The following is a 15,723-nucleotide window of genomic DNA, read 5'->3' as shown; positions in this document are numbered from 1 at the left end:
TGGATTAAATAACACTGGCTTTTCTGGGGTACATGATAGTTTTAAATCAGCACAGGTGGGAAGGGGTCAGGTTCTTAGGAAGGTGATTGGCTGCTCTCCACCTTGATAGATATCTTCAGTAGAAGCCCTATGACTGCTAGATATAAGAAAGAACTTCCTTACAATAAAGTATTCTTACTCTGGTAACCCATTTCAATGTTAAAAATAAAAGAAAGATCTTCCCTGACTGCTGTACTATGTTTTGTTTGAAGAGAGGAGAACTGAATTAGGACTTGGAAGAAAACTCAACCCAAGGTGGGCTAAGCAAAAAGGGAATTGATTGGCTCAGGTGGCTGGAAAGCACAGGGTGCATCTTTATACCTGGCTGGCTCCAGGAGCATCATGTCCCCAGGACTTGAGCTCTGCCTCTGTCTTGTGGGCTGGCATCACTTTCAGGGGAAGTCTTTCTCTCAACAGCCCTGAGAAAAGTCTTACTGGTCTCGTTGGTCCCTCCCTGTAGCCAGGGCGAGCAGTACTGCACTGGCCAGGGCGAGCCACGTGGCGACCTGAAGAATGGCCCTGGAGTCAGGGATGCGGTGAGCTCCATTGCAGCTTGTGGACTGTGAAGAGGGGAATAAGGGTCATTTGCCCAAAGAAAAACTGTGGTCAGGGCTGACTAGTCCCCACAACCCCCTTCAGTTACCATCTAGGAACTCAGGTGTTCTGCTGGGAGAACTGCACCCTGGCCGGGTCAAGCTCAAGGAGTGTTATCGAAGTGGCACAAGGAAACCCAAGGACAGGAAGAAACACACTCTGACTTGGGGTTTCTTAGCTCACATTTGCAAGAGAGGACCTGATGGCTGGGCCCGAATTAGATGCCCACCCCAATGCCAATCAGCTGTGGCAGGGAGGGAGGAGGTGTGGCTAAGGTGTGTCTGTGTGCGTGTGTTATGACCTGGTATAAAAGACTAACTTCACAGGCTTCGTGAGACCTAGCAGCCAACTGCTTTGCAAGAAGCAATTTACTTCTTTCATTTCTCAAATACCTGGAAAAATAGCTGCTAGGAGCTTTGCTATGGGGGAAAACTGCTAATTTGCAGTGCAAACGTGGTGCACCGGAGAGTTTTCCCTGAGATTTCACCTGGTCAGAGAAGGCTCTGCATTTAGGTACCAAAGTCTTCAACGCCCCTGCCAGTTCCAGCTGAGTTTCTTCAATGTTTTCTTGCTACATGTCTCATTTTAAGCTTGCAACAATCCTCTGAAGTTAAAGCTCTGAGAGGTTGGGCTCCTTGCTCAGAGTCCCACAGCCACTAAGTAGTTCTGAGAGCATGCAGGGATTAACCTGAAAGTAGCACCTAGGGGAGCTGTGGAAGGGCGTCAGGGCAGGTGGGGGCAGGTTAAAGACCCTAACAAGATGGGGTGGTGGGGAACATACCAGGGGAGAGAAAGCATCTCAGACAATTTCTTTCAGCTTCACAGCTGAGCTCCTATGCTAACCAGCGCAAGGTTTCTCAAGCCCCGCCTTCCCTCAGGGCCACCTGGTTCCGCTCTGCTTCCCTGAAGTCCTTCCTGGCCTGCGGAACTCTGCCTCGCTGTGCACTGTGAGTGACTCAGCAGCTTTCTCTGCCCGCCCCTCTCTGGGAGTGGGCTGGGACCTGTGTAGGGACAGCCAACTTGGCAAGCCTGAGGCTCCAGTTAGCAAAGAGGTAACTCACTGGCCTGGAGAGGGGCCTAGGCTCTGTTCTCCCCTCCCCTCCCTAGGACCCGGAGGGGCTCTGAGCCCCCAAAAGGCCTAGGGCTGTTGTGTATCAGTTCCCATCTTTCTCACCCCCTTCCCTCCATAGGAACACCACTTCTAACCCGAGTTGCCGCTTTTTCTATTGAATCTGCCGCCTGCTTGCTGGCCCCAGCTGTCGTCTGCTTTAGCGGATGCCACAGCTGCCCGTGACCAGCGCTCTGACTCTGTAGCTCTGCTTCTCCAACACGGCGCTCCAAACGCTGTTAAGGACATTTACTGGCCGAAGGGGAAGGGTGCGCAGAATCTCCACGAGTTCATCAACCCTCGAAGTCTGCGTGGGAAAGGCTCCCGCGGGACTCTCGGTTGGCAGCTTCGGTCACTACCCGCTCGAAGTCTAGCGGGGAGACGAGCGTCATTCACCCCAGGCACATTGTACCGCGGGGAGGCCGGGCCCAGGCTGGACGCGGGTCCCCCGCGGGGCGCTCGACCGGCGGGTGGGAATGGGCGGTGACATTCGCGCTTAGTAAGACCCAGCAGTCGCCATCCTTGTAATATGCAATTTACTTCTTTCACTCCTCAAAGGCCCGGGAAATGGCTGCTAGTAGCTGTACTACAGGGGAAAACAGGGGGAAAACCTGCTAATTTGCAGTGCGAACTCCGTGCCAGGTGGAGCCTTCCCCGCGATTCGCCCCTGGACGGGGAAGGCTCTGAGAATCGGATGCCGCTTACGGGACAGTCAGAGGCGCCCGAAACATTGTGTCCAGATCGCGGAGCCGAGGAGCGGCAGTGGCGGCCGCCGGCCCGGGACTAACCCCGACGTTACACTCCGCGCGGGTCTGTGGGGGGCACGTGGGGGCCACCCCTCCCACCCAGGCGCCGCCTTCCACGTCAATTCCCAGGGGGAGCGTCTCTCCGCAGCCCCGCGCGCCTTTCTTTAGCGCGGGAACCCGGCTCAGCTAACCGGAAGACCCCACCCGGCGGGAAATTTCCAGGAATGACCGGCCCGCTCGTGCGGTCGCTACGCATGTCCCCGAGCACGCACACACCGTGCGCACGTCGGTGCCATCCCTCCCCGTCGTTCCGTGCACGCGTGCACGCAGGCACTCACGCGCGCCCACACACGCGTCCGCCCGGGGCTTGGAGAAACCCGCTGAGGTCAGAGCGCAGCTGGGGGGCCGGACGTAGACCTGGGCTGGGGCCTGGGAGGCGGCCCGGGCGGGACCTGGGGGCGGAGCACGCCGGGCCGGGTGCGCAGGGTAGGGGCGGGTCCGCGCCGCCGCCGTCGGCGCCGCCCCGCCCCGGCCCCGCCGCTCGCTCGGTTCCTCTGCGCCGCAGCCCCCGCCGTAGCCGCCGCCGAGCCCGCCGCCTCCGTCTCTGAGGTAGGCGCCGCGGGGAAGGGCTCGGTCTCCGCCTGCGCCGGGTGCCGCGGGCCTGGGCCCGGGGGAGTTGGGAGGGCGAGATGGGGGAGGAGCGCGCGAAGGCCAAGGGCCTAGCAGGAAGCCCGAGGGAGAGTGCGGAGTGGCCCCTGCGGGCCTGGCGGGTCAGCAGCCGGCCGAGGAGGCCGCGCGGTCGGGGGCCCGGCGGACCCGGGCGGGGTGCTGAGGCCGGGGGTCCGGAGCCGTGGGCGCTGCAGAGCACATGGGGGCGGAAGGGCACGGGCGGTCGCGTGGAGGCCCGGCCGGCCGCGGGTCTAGGTGACCTTCCTTCGCGGTGCCCTCTGGCCCTCGAGCCCGCCAGCGCGGGCCGGGCAGGGGCCTGTCCGCCGCCCACGCGCCCCAGTTCAGGCCCGAGGCCTGCGCGGGCCACGCTGCCGCCCTGGTGATGAGCCGCGTGTGACGCCTGCTGCCCCGCGCCCCTGGCCCGGCCCGACCCGCTCGGCCCACGCCCGAAGAAGCTGGCGTGCGGCGCGGCTCGCGCGTTCCAGCGCCTTTCCTGGCAGAACGGGCGGCCGAGTCGACTTAGGCCGCAGGGACAGGGGCTTGGGCCTGGGCGGGGGCGGGGGGGGGGGTAGGCCTTGGAAGAAGAGGCCGGGAGCGGAGCCGCGTGGTTGCAGTGGCCTTGAGAGGGATTCCTGTCTCGGTCGCTCATTCATTCACCAAACGCGGCGGGGCCAGACTGTGGATTTGAGACCCGCAGCTCAAGTGATTTGCCCAAGGTCACACAACTGGGAAAATACCAGACTTCAGTTTTTTTTTTTGTAAAAAGGGAGCAATTATGTTTCTCCGTCGTGGGGTTCTTGGAAGAATAAAATGAGGTGGTTAGTAACGCGAAGCTTTCAGGACAGGGCCTGGCACTGAAATAGCCTTGGAAAAACCGTGACGCTAGCCCTTGAGGCTTTTTGGGAGGATGCTGCAGAGTGCTTTGCTCCATAGTAGTAGTCTGGAAAGAACTCAGTAAATGTAGCCCCTGTGGTTTTTTTTTTTTTTTTTTGCATGGGCTCCGGGAATCGAACCCGGGTCTCCAGCACAGCAGGTGAGGATTCTGCCACTGAGCCACCGTTGCCCCCCCTTATAACCCCTGTGATTTTAAACATAGTTATTGCTGTATTATTAACGAGCGTGTGTGCCAAGGCACTGATTAAATTTCAGCAAAATTCACAAAAAATCCTGTACCTGTATAGATTGATAAGGTCGGGCCGGGGCAGGAAGCTTGAATGCAGAGGTGGACTCTGTTTAGCCTAGGTCTGTCACATCTGAGGCCCCCATCCTCTTGACCAGCGTCCCCCAGAGGGAATAAGGAAATGGGCGCCTCCTTTGCCAGGGCAGACTGCCCGGAGCCTGCCTTTTTTTCTCTTTGCCTCAGCCCTCCACTGACTGAGCTCCTGCAGGGCATGGTGGGCCCCATGCATCCCTGCCTTCAGGCCTGGGGTGGTAACACCTGGCACACAGTAGGTGCTGGAGAAGAGTCAGGGGATGGGGTGGGTAAATGTACTCTTGCTTTTTATCTAAGAATGACTCACTCCTACAGAGAAATAGTTTAATTATTCCAACATTTCACACATAATAAGTGTTCATTAAGCATTTGTGGAATGATTCAGCGGGCCTGTGTCGTGACTGCAGCCCAGACCATAGTCCCAGCTCCTGGATATTCTCTTTGGGGGGCACATACATTTACTCATTTCCAGGAAATGATCTTGTCTGGTGGAGAGTCACAAATTTTTAGAGAGCTGCAATGATATGTATAGCTCTGGAACATTGAGAGGTAGAAACTATTTCCTAATTTCAAATAATTGCTTTAAACACATTATCTTCATTTTGACTTTTTAAGTCCCGTGGGAAACTTGTTGAAGTGGTGTTTCTGAGCTTGAGGGGAAAGTAATGTGTGAATTAGGATTCTGCCAAAGGCTGGGCTTGCTGCCCCTGATGTCCCTGATGGTGGGGTGGGTCCCTGGCTTCTGCTGGAGTCACCCTGACCCCACTGGGAGAGGGGGCTGAGCTCAGTTGGTTACTTAGTTTTATCCATCTCTGCAGTTCTAGAATGAGTGTATGGTATGTCTGTGTGCGTGTGTGTGCACGCATGCTATTCATAGACACATTTTACAGGTCAGAAAGCCAGGCCCAGGCTTGGAGGGACCATGTGGTGAGGAAATGCCTGTGGGCCTGCTGGATACGAGGCAGGTGTGATAAGGGGCATTTGCTCTCACCTTTACTGTTCCAGAGTACTGTTCAGAGCCAGAGGCTCTGCAGTCCACTCTGCCTTTGATGGCAGTTCCCACGGGTGATGTCTTTGGTGACAGTGGCTAGAAGGGGCATATGTGTCTGCTCAGTGCCTTCCACACTCAGCCCCTCGGGAGGCCCAGAGGGTTTGTGGCCTATGGCTGTGGACTGCCCACAGAGCCTGTGGTCACCCCTAAGGAAGGTGACCAGTGGGATCCTTAGCTGGGTCTGGGCACGTTCCCCCCTTTTAATGTTACTCTCGGGAGGATAGGGGTGAGGGTGAGTGGGAATATGAAGCTTTTACCCAGCACTGGGCTGGAAAGAGACCCGGAGAGCAGCTTAGTCTTATAGTACAGCTCTGACATGAGCCGTACCGTCTAGTACAGGCTAAACCCCATCTTGTGCCTCAGTTTCCCCACTCTAAGAGTGTCCTCATCAACATCGCAGTCATTCTCTTTTGACGGCCTGCTCACAGTCCTCCTGGGGGCGTGGTATGTGTTCTGTGACATTGAATCCTCTGCTCTATAAGCCCCGGGAGTGAGGTACAATTGTTGTCTCCGTTTCATGGATCAAGAGACTTGCACAGAGAGGTGAGGTAATTACTCCAGAGTCACACAGCTTGGCAGGGTGGACTTGGAATTCAAGACCTGTCTGGCTAGCTCCAAAGCTGGTGCTCTCATACTGCAGTTGCACTCTAATGGGCCATTGTGAGGGGCTCATAGATGTGAAATCCTTTTGGAAAGTAGGAATTACTGTTCAGAGGAGAGAAGTTATTCCTTCACGGTGGTTAGGGTGAGTGTGTCCCTGGCTGGGTGTAGGCTAGCAGCAGTGGACAGAGGCCAGTGGGGTCACCCCTATTTGTTGTAAGGAAAGACATGGTGGGAGCGTGTTCGGGGAAGGGTCCTTTTCCTGGGGTGAAGATGGAAGGTATTCTTCCAGGACCTGGCCAGACAGTGTTCAGTTAAACATTTCCTCATCGTGGTCTCGGAGGTCTGGGGACCTGTGGTTTTGGGTGACCTCCTGGCAACCTGCTCAGCCACCATCATTATAATAAGAAATATATAGAATAAAAAACCTGTAATGAAATACTGGCTGTGTTTATCGCATGCTTTCTGTGTTCCAGCCTCATTACTAAGTGCTTTATTTAAAACAGTCTAATTCAGTCCCACAATGATCCTGAGCCAGGTGCACTTTCCCCAATTATAGCTGAAGAAAATTGATGCAGAGAGCTTTGACTTGTCCACATCACACAGCTGGGAAGTAGTGGAGTAGGGTCTGAACTCAGGTCTGTTTGCTTCTTGAGGCTACTTGCTCGAGCACTGTCCATTTTAACCCCCTATCCGGTCAAGCTGGCCATGAGGCTCCGGGGAACTCGAGGCGACTGAGGTCAGGCAGGTGCCCCCCCCCCCCCACACACCTGGGACTCGAAAACACAGGGCTTCTCTCCTTGGTGGGTGGGTGGGCAGGCCGTCTTGCCGTCAGCCGTGTTCCCTTGAGGCTCATGGAAGTCAGAGCTGTAGCGGTCCAGCTCAGAGTGTTTTAAAATAGAAGCACCGCCTGGAAAGCCGACTACCCTGTGAGGCTTCCCTGGTGGGAGGGGGTGGGTGGACAGCTGCGTTGGGAACACAGACCTACCACCCGAGCACAGGTGCCTGGGAGCCTGGGCCAGAGACTGCTCCTTGGGGCTGCCTCTCCTTGGCTTGTTGGTAGTGGGACAGTGTAGGATGGCAGTTTGTGGGGAGGCTCCTGACTACGTTCTGTGGACCCCCACGGATGGGCTGTCAGAGCTGGGCTTGTTTCCACCTGGGGAAGTTGCTTCTCTTGAGCCTTGGTCCCTAGGTTGGGGGTAGGTGCCTTCTTCTCTAATCCCCGGCTGCTTCTGATGCCCCCTTCTTATGGGTTGTGCTGTAGAAGCAGCAGAGCCTAAGGGTTTCTCATAGGGCTCCCTTCCTGAGGGGGATCCTGGGGTTAGCCAGGTTGGTTGGGGTCTTTGCAGGAATCAGGTGCCCACATGGGGGGGGGTCACAGAAGAGAGTTTAATGAAGGGTATAGGGCATCTGACAAGGGGGTGGTCCCGGGTCTGTTAATTTCCCCTGGGCCTGCAGCGGGAGAGCGTGGCTCTGGAGCTTGGGAGGGGGCTCCTGGTAGAACTGGGGCCTTGAGGAAAGTAGTCAGTGCCCACTGAGGCTGAGCAGGGAGAGAGACCGGGAGACAAGTGCCCTGGCCTCACTGTCTCCTGCTGCCCCATCGTCTGCCCGCACCTACCATTAGCCGAACTCTACTATAAATTCATCAATAATAGTCTATAATAATCAGCTCTTGGGATGTGGAGCAGAATGGAGAAAGGAGGAGAGTGCATCTGGAGGGGCAAACAAAGAACATTCATCATAATTATTACCAGCTGCATTTATTGAGAACTCATTGTGGGTCAGATGCTCCTAAGTTTTAACCTACTTAATTCTTGCAACAGCTCCATTAGAGAGGCACTTTACAAACGGGAAAAATGAGACGCAGAGAGCGTAAGTGGTCGGGGCTAGAACCTCTTCTGGGCTCATAGCCATTCCCTTAATGACCGTGCTCTGTTGTCAGGGCATCTAGGTGGTCAGGGTGGCTTCTGGTCTGTGGGTCCCAGCCCTTGCGTCTCCACCCACCAGGGTGTTACCCGTGTTCAGGAAACTTTTTCTTCCAGCTGTTATCTAGCTGAGACTTGGGGACCCACGGCCACCCTGCTGCCTGTGTCAACCATTGCAACAGTCGCTGGCCCCTTCTAATAGAGTGTGGAAAAATGGGCATATGCCTAACTGTTTTCATTGGCCAGGGCTGCTGCAACAAAGTACCACAAAATGTTTTATCTCACAGTTCTGGAGGCTAGAAGTCTGAGATCAAGGTGTCACCAGGGCCATGTTTCCTCTTAAAGGAGTGAATCTGTTCCATGCACCTCCTCTGGCTTTTGGTGTGTGGTTGGTAATCCATGGGGTCTTCCTGGTTTGTGGCAGCATAACTCAATCTCTGCCTCTGTCACGTGGCATCTCTCTCTTTCTGTGTCTCTGGCTGTGTTCAACTTTCCTCTCCTTGTAAGGACAGTGCTCTTACTGGGTTAGGGCTCATCCTAGTCTTGTTTGGCCAGATTTGAAATATTCTATGTACAGGTAAGTTTACATTCACAGTATCGGAGGCTATGGCTTTTTGGGGGACAAAATTTAATCCATAACAGTCAAAATGGAGGTGCTGGTGGGTACTTGGTGTAGGGAGTGAACCCACTCTTTTCAGTGGCGTCTGGGGGTTGTGCGGGAGCCTGTTAAGGCAATGAGAGACTGAGAGGGAAGAAAGCAGATGTATCGCCTCCTCCAGCAGCTTTTTGCACAATAACCCTAGACGATTGTCCTGTACACTAAAGTTAGGGTACCTCTGCCCGCTGGGCCAGGTGGCCAGGCCACAAGTGGTCACCTGGAAGTGTTTTGTGCCTGCCCGGGCGCTGCCTGATGACTCTGCAGCTCACTGTTGTTTGAATCTGTTCTTGGGTCCAGTGTAGACCCCTCCAGAGAGCCCTTCCTCTACTGAATAGTCTGCTAGATTCTGCTTGTTGCAGTGACTCAGATGCAGTGTGGATCAGTTTCAGACACAGTGATGTTTTTTTTCTCCCTGTCTTTACCTTTTGAAAAAATTAGCAATACAGTATACATAAACTAGGTAAACAATGAGGTAGAATAAAAATTGAGAATAATTGTTTTAACTCTATTCCTTCCCTAAACCCCCTTCTCTCTCCAGAAGCAGCTCTGAGGCAGCCACAGGTTACAGACTGACTTGCATTCTTCCACTGCATTTTCATCCATTCACAAATATAAGAATTTATAAAGATTTGTGTAAAAAAGTTTTCTCTAATTACATGGAATTACAAATTTTCTGTGACTTGCTTGTTTCATTTCACTATGTCATAGATAACTTTCTACGGTACTACGTATAAATCTGTCATTCTTTTTTTTAACTTTTGTTTTTATTGTATGATATAACATATATACAAAGCAAAGAAAGAAAAAAGCAATAGTTTTCAAAGCACTCTTCAACAAGTAGCTACAGTACAGATCCCAGAGTTTGGCCTGGGCTAACATAGCATTCTCTGCTTTTTCCTTCTAGCTGCTCCAGAACATTGGAGACTAGAAGGAATAAATATTTTCTTATTATCACAATCGATTTTTTTTTCTTTTTTTGTGAAAAAATAAATATACAAAACAATAAATTTCAAAGCACAACACAATGATTGTAGAACAGATTTTAGAGTTTGGTATGGGTTACAATTCTATAATTTTAGATTTTAACTTCCAGCTAGTCTAACGTACTGGAGACTAAACGAAATCATCAATTTAATGATTCAGCAATCATATTCATTTGTTAAACCCTACCTTTTCTATATAACTCCACCATCACTTTTGGTCTTTCTCCCACTTTTTAGAGGTATTTGGGCTATGGCCATTCTAAGTATTTCTTGTCAGTAATATGGGGTAGGGAGATGAAACTAGCTGATGTTCTGTAGAGGCTGGGCCCTCTAGTGTTCAGGATTTATCTGGTCCAGGCACCCATCTGGTAGCTCATTCTTTTTGATTACTACATGGTACACCTTAGTTTGTAAGTTCCGTAAGTTATTCATTTGTTTCCCTATTGTTGGGCATTTAGGTTGCTTCTGGATTTTGTTGTTACAAGTAACCCTGCGGTGAAGGCCCAGGCATGCATAAATTGGGCACTTGGGTACTGTTGCCAGGTGGGGGGATATTTTCATTTACATTGTTACTAATCGTGGGTCTGAGTGAGCCTCCCAAATGCAAATCTGTCAATCACCCTGAAGAGGTTACCGGAGGCCCTAAGGATAAAGTCCAGATTGTCCTTGGATGACTCAGCCTGTCCGCTCACCTTAGACCTGGGTGGGGACAGGTGGGGAGTGCTAGTCCTGGTCAGTGGGCCACCCCCCACGGTGCTACAGTTCCTTACAGAGGAAATGCCTTCCTGGTATATTGTAATTTGCTTTGTCCCTATTATCAGATTCTAAGTTTTTATTTTTTTTCCTGTTATGAATAACACTTTGTTCATTGCTCATTCACCCATTGAACAGACATTTAGATTGAATGTCTACTATGTGCTGGACTTTGCCATCTTTTATATGTAGCGTTTTCCATATTTTTCATAAATCTATGCATGACAGGCTGTGGGGTGCTCTGAGATCAAGGATGTGAGTTGGGGTGGGTGTGTGTGGGGGGAGCTGCGAGCAGAGCTTCTGCCATCACCACACAGCTGATGAGTCAGGGAGGATGTGTTCCCCCAAGATGGAGGTTATGTAAGCATTTATGCTGCTGGGCGTTACACTATCCCTCATCTTTGAGCTTCCAGTATGGGCTGGATTTCCATTCCTCAGCGGGAGTGGAGCTTGCATAATTTGTTCAAGGTCAGCCAGGGAATAGTTGGGTAGGTAGACTGGCAGGCAGTGGAGGGGACCCAGGGACTCGTGTCTCCCGGGGTGACTTTTCAAAGCCCCTGACGCTGCAGGCAGGTCTGCTCAGCCTGTCCCTGCCCATCCCTTTGCTTCCCTACTCACCCCAGGGAAGGAAGCCCCCAGGCTCTGTCCTGAAGCCATCACCCTGCCAGAGAGGACATTTGGTTCCAGTTTTCCCTTGGAAGTCTTTTGATTTCTGATTGCCTTGCCCGGGTCAGACTGTACCCTGCTCCATGCTCAGCATGGAGACCTGGCTTTGAAGGCACGTGGGGTGGATGTTGCAGAGACAGCTGCACATCTGCAATCGCACAGAAGGCGAGCGAACTGGAGCAGATGTGGATGGAAGAGGGGCCCGGAGGGGTCAGGGCAAAGGTTCAGCCTCCATGTCAGTGCCCAGGAGGGAGTTAAGTTAGAAAACAGGGTGCCAAAGTCTTTTTAACTCCAGTCCTTTTTACTCCAGCTTGAGGAAACACAGATGGAAATAATTTCTACAGTAAAATTGTTTTTGAGCTGGGCTGAAAAGTCTGTAAAAATGGGCACTTTCTGGGCTGTTTGTGGTTAATGAGAAAGCTAAGCTTCTCCAGGAGAGGCAGCACCGTCTCACCCTTGCCTCAGTCCTGCCAGGTGAAGGCAGCAGGAGGCCACAAGCAGGGGCGTTGCTGTGAGAAGGTGCTGTGAGGAGCGGGCTAAAGAACCATAGAAAGCCGAAGTGGAAGCTACAAGCTGAAGCGCCCTGGCTTTGCTCTGAGGTGGGTGTCACCTTGGCTCCAGGAGGGGATCTAACTCCTTCCAGCCAGGGGTTCCTGAGCTGCTGCTTTGTCAGGTGCCGTGTGGGGGAGGATGTGTCCCTGAGGACTCTGGAAGAAGGAAGCAGGGAAGGGAGTGACACAGATGGAAAAGCTGGAATTCAGATTGGCTAAAAGGACAAGTGTTGGCGTCTAGGGATGTGTTGGAGTTAACTGGCAAGTTGACTTGGTGCAACTAGCACCAAATAAAGGAGGTGCTGGGAGCTCCTTGTTGGCCGTGAGCGTCTCCTTCAAGGAAGGGAGTCGGCTGTCCTTCTGAACTCGGCCATCCCAATTCCCTTGTCCTTGGACGGTGCTCTCCTTGGTGGCCATGTACTTTAAGCTGATCTTGGCTGTGGGTGGGGTGTTTTTTTGATAAGTGGCTTTGCTTGTTGGGATATGAGGATTAGTGGTGAAAAAGTGCATTGAGCAACTGTTGTAGTTTCCTAGGAAGCGTAAAGCAAAACCAAAAAATGGTTCAGCTTGGAAAATGGGAATTTATTATCTTACAGTTTTGAGGCTGAGAAAATGTCCGAATCAAGGCATCATTGAGGCAACGTTTTCTTCCTGAGGACGAGCTACGGCGATCCCTGGCTTCTCTGCCTCAAGGCACCTGGTGGCATCTGCTGGTCTTTCCTTTCTCTTCCAGGCTTTGTTGATTTCAATTTCTTGCTTCTGTGGCTTTCTCTCACCCTTTCTGTTCTGCTTATAAAGATCTCAGTAATAGGGTAAAGACCCATCCTGAGTGAGGTGGCATCCACCTTAACTGAAGTGGTTTCACCAGGAGGTCCTACTTAAAATGGTTTTACACCCGTGAAAATGAATTAGATTAAGAATATGTTTTTCAGGGGTACCTACAGCTTCACACAGCAACATTAAATGATCAGTGTTCTGCCTTTTGGCTGAGGGGAGGACCAGTCCAGATGTGAAGGCTGCTTGTGTCTGGGGAGGCAGGTCCTAGAGGCCATTTCTGTGGTGGCAGGGGAGTGTAGCCGGAAAGGCCTGGTGTCCGAGTTACAGGGAGGGGCAGCCCTGCAGAGGTGTGCCGTGTCCACCGCAGAGGTGTGCCGTGTCCACCGCAGAGGTGTGCCCTGTCCACCGCAGAGGTGTGCCGTGTCCACCGCAGAGGTGTGCCCTGTCCACCGCAGAGGTGTGCCGTGTCCACCGCAGAGGTGTGCCCTGTCCACCGCAGAGGTGTGCCGTGTCCACTGCAGAGGTGTGCCCTGTCCACCGCAGAGGTGTGCCCTGTCCACCGCAGAGGTGTGCTCTGTCCACTGCAGAGGTGTGCTCTGTCCACTGGTGCCTTGCCAGTGCTGGCAGGGATAGAGAATGTTCTGGCCCTTTGCTGAGTTCTGCAGGTCTCTCTGGGGCTGCATTGTGAAGCCCCCTGAGCGTCATTGCAGGGTTGCTTTGTGCTGTTTTCTCATGGGAGGGGCCAGGCCCATCTCTGGCTGGGGCACCTGCCATTAGGCGGTGGGTATTTCTCAGAGACCCAGTGGGTAGTTTTCTGGTCTGTCCGCGGGGTGCGTGCCTTCGGGGTTTGTTTGAGGAGGAAGGAACGGGCAGGGAGAGGGGAGTCTCCAGACTTGAAAGAGCCCTTGGAGGCGGGCTAACATGGACCTGCCCCGTGCTCTCTGCGTCCCCACCCTCTGGTGGTGCCCAAGCCGTGTTTGGATGGACAGTAGGCTGAGCCACCGATGGTTCAGCTGTTCACGGGTGAGAAATAGCAGCCACATTAAAAATAGGACAGAGCAAACAGCTCACCGAGCTGCTCTGCCCTGCTCTTACACAAATGTGAGTTGGGACAGAATTAGTATCACATCTGAAAAAAGTGAAATAGAATCTGGACCACAGTCTTACGATTTATAATTGTGAAAGTTTATAATTGCTTCTTTTGTAACAAACTCATGGGTTCCGTGCGCTCCCTGAAATGTCTTTGAAGCTAAGGGCTTGGTCTGGGATGCTGTTTGCAGTCTGAAGCTGCTTCCCTGGGCTACCTTTACAGTGCCTCACACGCTCCCGGAACCTGCCATTCCTGTGTGCATTTTTGCAAGAACATATGTATGTAAACTTCACATGGGGAGAATGCAGATTAAGCTTGGAAATTCAGGTATATTGCATTTAAAAAAATTAATGGAACCAGCTCTTTGTTGATTTGAGTTTTCTGGCTTATCGAGGCCAGTGATTCTGGGGAGGAGAAAGTGTGGGAGATGAAGTTTCTCATGATTCCCGCTTTTGGATGGAGCACACACACTGTGCTGAACTGGATTAGGATATTAATTCTGTGTACACAGCGTGGTTTAATTTCCTGGCTGCTAAAGCAAATGCCATAACATGGGTTGGTTTAAACAATGGGAATATATTGGCTCATGGTTTGGAGGCTAGGGGAAGGCAGTGCTTTCTCCCAGAAGACTGTGAAGTTCTGGGACTGGCTGACAGAGATCCTTGGTTCTTCTAGGTTTCCTTGTCTTCCAGTTTCTGATCGCCCCTCAAGATTCTCGTTCTGTGCACTGCTCTATAATGGCTTTGGTAATAGGACCAAGACCTGCTGATTCAGTTGGGCCACATCTCAACTGAACTCGCCTCATCGGAGGGTCCTATTCGCACTGGGTTCACACTCACAGGGATGGGTTAAGTTTAAGAGTACGTTTTACTGGGGCACAAAGCTCCAAGCCACCACACAGCATGTCAGAGCCTCCCAGGGACAGGGTCTGGTCCTTAGGGCAATTAACCGCCTTCCTTCAACACAGAGATGGTTAATCAGTGTTTGTTGATTGGCTTAGTGATACGCAGCAATCCCAAGTAATACTTTGATGCATAGTTGGTTTTTAAAGCATAGTCACATTGGAACTGAATATTTGTTTGTATTAAACTCTTTTGGGGGTGTGTGACTGCATTTTCCTGCCATGTGAGGAGTTACTTAATTAGTTAAGTTTAACTATATTTTTGTGAGAAATATGACACTCAAAAAATAGGTTCCCTGGGTGGGCCACGGTGGCTCGGCAGGCAGAGTTCTTGCCTGCCATCCTGGAGACTCGGGTTCAATTCCTGATGCCTGCCCATGCAAAAAAAAAAAAAAAAGAAGAAGAGTTCCCTTTAAATCTAAGAATTTTGTGAAAAGTTGGACCTCTTTTGGCATGTAGCAATATTTTTCTGGAGCTATGTACCCCAGAAAAGCATACTCTAAACTTAACCCATAAATATTTGTTGAATGAATAAAATCTGAACTGTGTGGAATATGTGTTGTCATGAAAAGCTCTGATTTCTATTTGATGCATTTCATGTCCTAGCAGCTGACATTTTGGAAGACGATATGCTTTATTGGCAAGAGTCCTGCAATTCAGTAAAGTAGCTAGCTCATGGGAATGTGTCTTTGACAGTTGGTTCATTCGGCAAATATTTACTGACTCCTGCTATGTCCTGGGCCTGCACTTGGTCTTGGGAAGCCAGGGAGAAGAGCTCTGAAGTCAGGCTCATCTGTTGTCAACAAACACTTATTGGGAAGTAATCTGTAACAAAGTCCAAAACTCAAATTTTCTGCCATCTTTGATCACACAGATCAAGGACATTATTTAGAAATGAAAAAATAGCCAAAGTAAATATTTTCACTAGGAAATATCAACAGACTTGAAACGTATAACTTTTGAATTCAACTGAAAATAAAAACTGATATTGCAGACTATTTTGAAATGAGAAAATGAGACCCTGCATCAAAGGCCTTGCCCCAAATCCATTTACCCCTTTTTTAATAACACAATTCTGGGCTGAAAAACTCAGTTTTCCTTGCAGGTCAGTAAGATGGAAGTGGTAATTGTATGGATGGGACATTTGGGAAACCCTTTTTACCTTGCTGTGTTTCCCCCCTGTCCGCAATGTTGACATCTAAGTTGAAGCCCCAGCATCAACAGGACTTTGAGAATGAGTGGGGGTGGGCGTAGGGGTGGGGGTGGGGGGGGAGGGTTAGGGGTGGTGGAGCAGAAATGCAAGTAGTCTGTAACCCTGCTGATTTTGTGGAACTACCAGACCAGCTATCGTGTGCCTACCTCCTATATGTCTTTGTATAAAATTAAAATAAACCTTATT

At 51.5% G+C, this 15,723-nt stretch overlaps 1 protein-coding gene across 4 annotated transcripts in view; it reads left to right on the top strand.

Moving 5' to 3' along the window:
- The first annotated feature begins 1,561 nt into the window (after window positions 1-1,561).
- VDAC1 (voltage dependent anion channel 1) overlaps window positions 1,562-15,723 on the top strand; it is a 48,825-nt gene continuing 34,663 nt past the window's right edge. The window contains exon 1 of one of the 4 annotated variants that reach the window (XM_077138437.1): window positions 1,562-1,580. The gene's annotated coding sequence lies outside the window, so the exon portion shown is untranslated. The other 3 variants (XM_077138438.1, XM_077138435.1, XM_077138436.1) reach the window with 3 other exon arrangements.

This window comes from Tamandua tetradactyla, chromosome 20 (assembly GCF_023851605.1).
Source record: "Tamandua tetradactyla isolate mTamTet1 chromosome 20, mTamTet1.pri, whole genome shotgun sequence".
NCBI classification, from domain to species: Eukaryota; Metazoa; Chordata; class Mammalia; order Pilosa; family Myrmecophagidae; genus Tamandua; species Tamandua tetradactyla.
The sequence above is the reverse complement of the archived record's forward strand: the minus strand, read 5'-3'. Positions and strand labels throughout refer to the sequence as shown.